General features: G+C 50.4%; 1 long non-coding RNA gene across 2 annotated transcripts; it reads left to right on the top strand.

Moving 5' to 3' along the window:
- The first annotated feature begins 247 nt into the window (after positions 1–247).
- Positions 248–5,011, top strand: LOC111833813 (uncharacterized). Of its 2 annotated transcripts, none has more exons than XR_011983358.1 (4): positions 248–583; positions 937–1,064; positions 2,497–2,560; positions 2,913–5,011. It is a non-coding gene; the product is annotated as an uncharacterized lncRNA (long non-coding RNA). The 2 variants fall into 2 exon arrangements; XR_002835845.2 differs by lacking the exon at positions 248–583 and adding an exon at positions 601–799.
- The last annotated feature ends 416 nt before the right edge of the window (positions 5,012–5,427 follow it).

Raw genomic sequence — 5,427 nt, 5'->3', positions numbered from 1 at the left:
AGTTATCTCCAAGATAAAAGAAATCAAAAAGCCCATGATAATGTCAGTGATGCGATGCGGGACTTGGAGCCGCGATGCTCTCCCATTGTTCATGCGATCGATATTTCTGAAGCTTTTTTTAGAGTTCGTGCGTGTGTGTGTGTGTGTGTGTGTGTGTGTGCGTGTGCGTGTGTGTGTGTGCGTGTGTTTGTGTGTGTGGGGGGGGGGGGGGGATTGAAAGTGCTTAGCTAACTATGTAGCTCCTGGAGTGTAAGCTAAATAAGGTGTACTTAGACGGGGGGGGGGCAGTATACGTATCAGAGTTAAGTGTTAATTGCTTATTGATCCAATTTAGCTGATGATGCGCTGAGAAAAAAAAACAGCAGGAGACGCGAGTGATTTTTTTTGTCGTTTGAAATCCTCCTGCATGGTGAGGCAACCCTGCAGGAAGATGCTGTGAGACACAGATGTTGTGTAACGTGAGCTGGAACAGGGGCCATGATAACAGCAGCACTAACTGCTGTTTGGACATTTATAGTAAATCCTGCACCTTCGAGGACACTCTCTCTGAGAGAAAACACCCCAGCGCTCTCCATTATTGCAGGTATTTTACCGGACTTTAGTTTTTTTCGCAGCCGCGTCTCTTAACCCCGCCCTATTGTCATGAGCGTCCGCGGAGACCCGGAAAAAGTGGCTACGGTGCTGGAGAGGCCGAGGGGGGGCGCCGTCAGGCTCGCTGTGCACAGCTTACTCGGCACATCGGCCTCCCACGGGTTCCCCGACTCGCTCTGACGGCCCCGCGGGACGCAGCCGCTTTCGGGTACGCAGTCAGCAGAAAAAGCGGCCCGCCTCTCCTCTCCCCCCTCTCATCTCCCCCAGCCCTGCTCACTTGGCTCCGTGCGTTTTCTGCAGCTCAGCTGAGCCAAACAGGGACCGAATTCCTCTTTTCTGCATTAGGAATTAATCACGGAAAGACGAGGATCAGCCCGCGTGTGACACTTGGTGGGGACTCATTTCCTGGAGCCAGACCGGATCGCCGGGCGACCCACTCTCTCCACCAGCGTGTTGGCCGATAAGCACCGCAGGTATGGGGCCACCGGCGCAGATCCGGCCTGGTAAAACAGCCATTATCACTCTTCAGCAAAGACAGATCAATGCCTTTAATAACATTACCAAGCTACTCTCTGCCTAATCCTATATTCAGCACAGGAGATGCCCTGATCCCATTCATCACCTGCAGTAAGTTACACTAACTACTGTTTCACACAATTTTCTGTTTCTGCCCTTTAGTTTCTTGCATCAGTAATGATATTAAATCTCTGAGATCAATAGGTGGGTTTATTTACTTTACAGGTCTATTAAAGGTATTTAATAAGGCCATGTGGACATAGCGGCACTGCTCGCGCTGAAAGTCATCACTGTGTGTGGGCGTGTCACCGATTTATCTGACTCGATACTTTACCTCTGTGAGAGGTTTGTAAGTCTTTGTTTTGGACTGATGTGTATAGGTACAGGTTTGGCACTTTGGGACCACCCACATCTGCTTGCCCAGTGTAGTGACCATTTGTGGCCAACAGGGGGCCCCCAAACCCTGGGGGCCCAACACAAATGCGTGATTTGAGTGTCATTGAATGGGAGTAGGAGCCACAGGGGAATTCCCAAAAATGTGCCCCTTGACCGCTGCAATGAAAATTCGTTTTGGATAAAACACAGAAGTCTTGCCTACGCAGGGTTCAGCTGAGGGTCTCAGGTCCTTTCAGCTCCTGCTCAGAAGCCTAAACAATAGGCGGCAGGAAGAAGATGAAACGGCTGCATGCCTCAGTAGATCTGTCAGTAGATCTGTCAGTAGATCTGGCCTGACCACAAACCCCAGCATGTAACAAATCAGCACTTCACAAGTTCTCGACTTCCCTCCCCCTACACATAACTTCGAATGAATTTCCAATATAGTTCCATGAAAAATAAAAAAGTAAGAAGGAACCCCCCCCCCTTCTTCCCGCTTGAGATTCTCATACAGTATCCCGTGTTCAGCAGTTCTCCCTGGCCTTGGATGAGTAAGAGTTTCCGCTCTACGTGACAGGCCACTGACCTCCGGCAGAAAACAAGTGCTGAAGTTCTGCCTGACAATACGACCAGAGCCCAAATTGCCAGCCTGCCCTCCTGATACCGCGGCTGGATTATGGACTGGCACACATCTCCGCTTAATGAGTGCACAATCACGGACACTCCGGCTCCCGGGATTACGGGATTGTGCTCGAGCGACTTTAGAAAATCGCTTTCGCGACAAAAGACGCTTTGTAGGGCCGAGATAGCGCGTGTGAACAGGCGTGCTGGCGGTCAAGAGTGGCCACGATGCCGGAATCCTGAGTTTAAAGCTAATCAGTTTTGATTAATTACCCTCTCTGAGGCCCTCGTTCTGGAAGTCTTTAGGTATTAATCTTTCCTGAGACAATTACTCGGCTTTGAAGAGGATGTTGGTAATTTGTCTTTAACCCTAAATAATTGGTCCACACGCAGGCATCCGCGGATTGTTTACGGCCAGTGGACAGAGACGTGTACGGACAGGGGAAGCTTCCAGCAGGTACGGATCTCAGGATGCGTTTGCTGCTCCCTGGGGATTCTCTATCGGCTAGATCGCTACGTGAAGTGACTTTGGAGAGAGCCAGGGACAACTGTTTCACGTTTGTCAGTGCAGACACACTGAGGACACTACGTGTGACCCTGGTGATTCAGTAATGACCTCCGCTTGGTCTCACCAATAGCATTTATGTCTAAAAGCCATTTTTAACACGCCGCAAAGCAGTAGAGACGGCTCTTTGAGGAACTGCCTGCTAGCTGCATCAGCCGGTCACAGGTCAAGCTGATATATACAGGGGATGAATGCTGGACTGTAAAGGGCAGCATTATTCACCATGTCCCCTTTCTGCCTCCAGGTTGGTCCACGGTGATGTCACTCTCAGCATGTCTCCAGGTTCCCGTGTTCCCCACACCGTGCTCTGGGGTGTCAGCGAAAACATATAAAGACCAGCAACATTCTGAGTGTCAGCTCTGTTCTGCAAGATCACTCTCGAGGAATCCACAACTTGCTCTGTTTTGAATGATCACGCTCATGGGAGTTGTACTTGCACAAACATGTTCTGTGGACAGAACTAAATAGGATTGGTTCAGAGAGCTAACCAATCAGATTTTGGATGGGGTGGGTCCAAATAACTAGAGAAGGCGGGACCAATCAATCAGATGTCTTGGGCCCACCTCCTCTAGTTGCTTGGATCCACCTTCTCTATAATCTCATTGGTTATCTCTCTGAATCAGTCATTTTTCACTCTGCCCTCAGAACATTTTTGTGTAAAACTCCCACAAGGAAAGATCACTGTTCAGGAATCCACAAACACACTCTATTCTGAAAGATCAGAATAGTTCTGTTCCTAGGAATCACTCTGCTCTCATCCATAAAAACAGGTTTTCAGTGTTTAATGGCTGAGAACCTTCAGGAGCAGAATGTCCACATTGGCTTTGGGGTAGTTAACCTATGTTTCTCCAATATATGTGTACGCTTATGGCGGAGCGATAAAAGGGGGTCGCAACTGGGTCAAATGCAGCATCATAGCAGCTCTTTGTTTGTCCATGACACTGAAGGGCGTGTTTTTTGTGACGGCTAGAGGCCCTTAGACGGTGAGCCTTCCTCTTGTATCATTTCACCTTAAAGTGACAGTGCTACACACACATTGAACCAAAGAGAAGAGGAACCAGTGTTCATTTGACGAGGGAATAAGTACAATTTCCAGGGTCAGCAAAATTCTTCAACTCATCTCCATTTCTTAGCTAAAGCTATCCATACATTTCTTATCTACTGGATCAGTGATTCCATCCATCTCTCTGTCCCTAACGTGTTTCTTTCCCTGTCTCTCTATAGATATGCTTCGTTTGTGCAAACATCACACGTTACATCGGTTTGTTTGTTCTGGATGTCCCTTCAACTCTCAGAAACCAACAGCAGCAGGAAAACAACAGCATCAGATCAAGAGGAGGGGAAACAAGCCCAGGGAATCAGAGCCCGAAGTTTCCCATTCCTTCCATTGCTGACCCAGTTAGCAGACGGCCCCATGATGGGAACCGGGGGGAGCGGTTCCGTGAAATGGATGTCAGCCCTGCGGGCCCGAGAGAGCCCAGTGCAATCTGCACCCCGTCCATGGAGCAAATTGTCTCCAAACGGGCCCATTTTTCGACTCAATTTAAAACATGTCAGAAGGAGCGTGGAACAATCCACATTCATCAGAGGCTACCTGGAAATGATCGCCATGCAATTTGGCTCCTCGGCCACTGGGGCCGGCGGTAAACGCGGCGGTGACATTTATTAGGCTTCGTATTCGCGAGCCGGAGCCATTTCCACAACAAGAGTAAATAAACACAGGAATAAACAAAGATTCCGCTTGTTCTGCATCTCGCATTTGTCACGGTTCTGCCGTTTGACGTGATTCCAGGCCCTCAGACCCGGTTCCGCTCCCCAGGTCTTGCAAATGGGGACCCTCGATTGCCAGACGTGGTGGAACAACCAGACAACTCTGGCTGATTACAGTACAGTGTCCACCTCCTCGTATTCCTAATTGACTGGTGGGTGGGTGGCTGGGGGGGGGGGCCGTCTTCATTTTTACTAGCATCACCACCCCACCCTGACTTAAAGGGTCTAATGGCAGCTCTGAAGCGACTCAGGGAGGGGCTTGTTACTGACACTGCAGTGTAGACAGATGCAGTTGGTCACAGGTAGGCTGCACTGCCACATGCGTCAACACGGGGTTTGCATGCTAGTACATGTGGTTAGTGACTCGCCTGTCTCTCCCCCCCCCATCTCCATCACACCGGCACTCTAAGAATCGGTGAGTTATTTATTTATTTAACAGACGCTTTTATCCAATGCGACCTACATATTTTTTTTAGAAGGCAGGGTCGGCCAGTGCCTGTAGCAATTGGGGGTTAAGGACCTTTACTCTGCCAACCCTGGGATTTGAACCAGCGAGTGGCACGCTGCCCCCGTGCCCCCCCCGTGCCCGGTACTGCTGCTGACGCACGCCGGCGACGGAGGCTTCCGCCTCTCCTGATACCGAGCCAGATGAAGCTGAAGGTTGCCCCCACGCTTGGCTCTCACCCAGCCGCCTGCCCCCTTCCCACTCGAGAGTCCTGTTCAACCCTCGATTCCATGCCCAGAAGCACATGAGTAGGTGCCAGTCCGTCGCTTCCCGGGCTTACTCCCTCTCCGCCTGTTTGTTTTGGTGTTCATTGGACGGTCGCCGGGCTCAGATTCCCGGACCGTAACGGGGCTCTCCCGGTTTCCCAAACACGCTGCTCAGGCCATTCCGTTCCACAAAGGATCTGAGCCTTCCCTACTCCCATGTGCCATCAACGATCCTTCAAGCTGACTGTCAAAACCACCGGCGAATTAAACACCGTCAA

This window comes from Paramormyrops kingsleyae, chromosome 17 (assembly GCF_048594095.1).
Source record: "Paramormyrops kingsleyae isolate MSU_618 chromosome 17, PKINGS_0.4, whole genome shotgun sequence".
Lineage (NCBI taxonomy): Eukaryota > Metazoa > Chordata > Actinopteri > Osteoglossiformes > Mormyridae > Paramormyrops > Paramormyrops kingsleyae.
The sequence above is the reverse complement of the archived record's forward strand: the minus strand, read 5'-3'. Positions and strand labels throughout refer to the sequence as shown.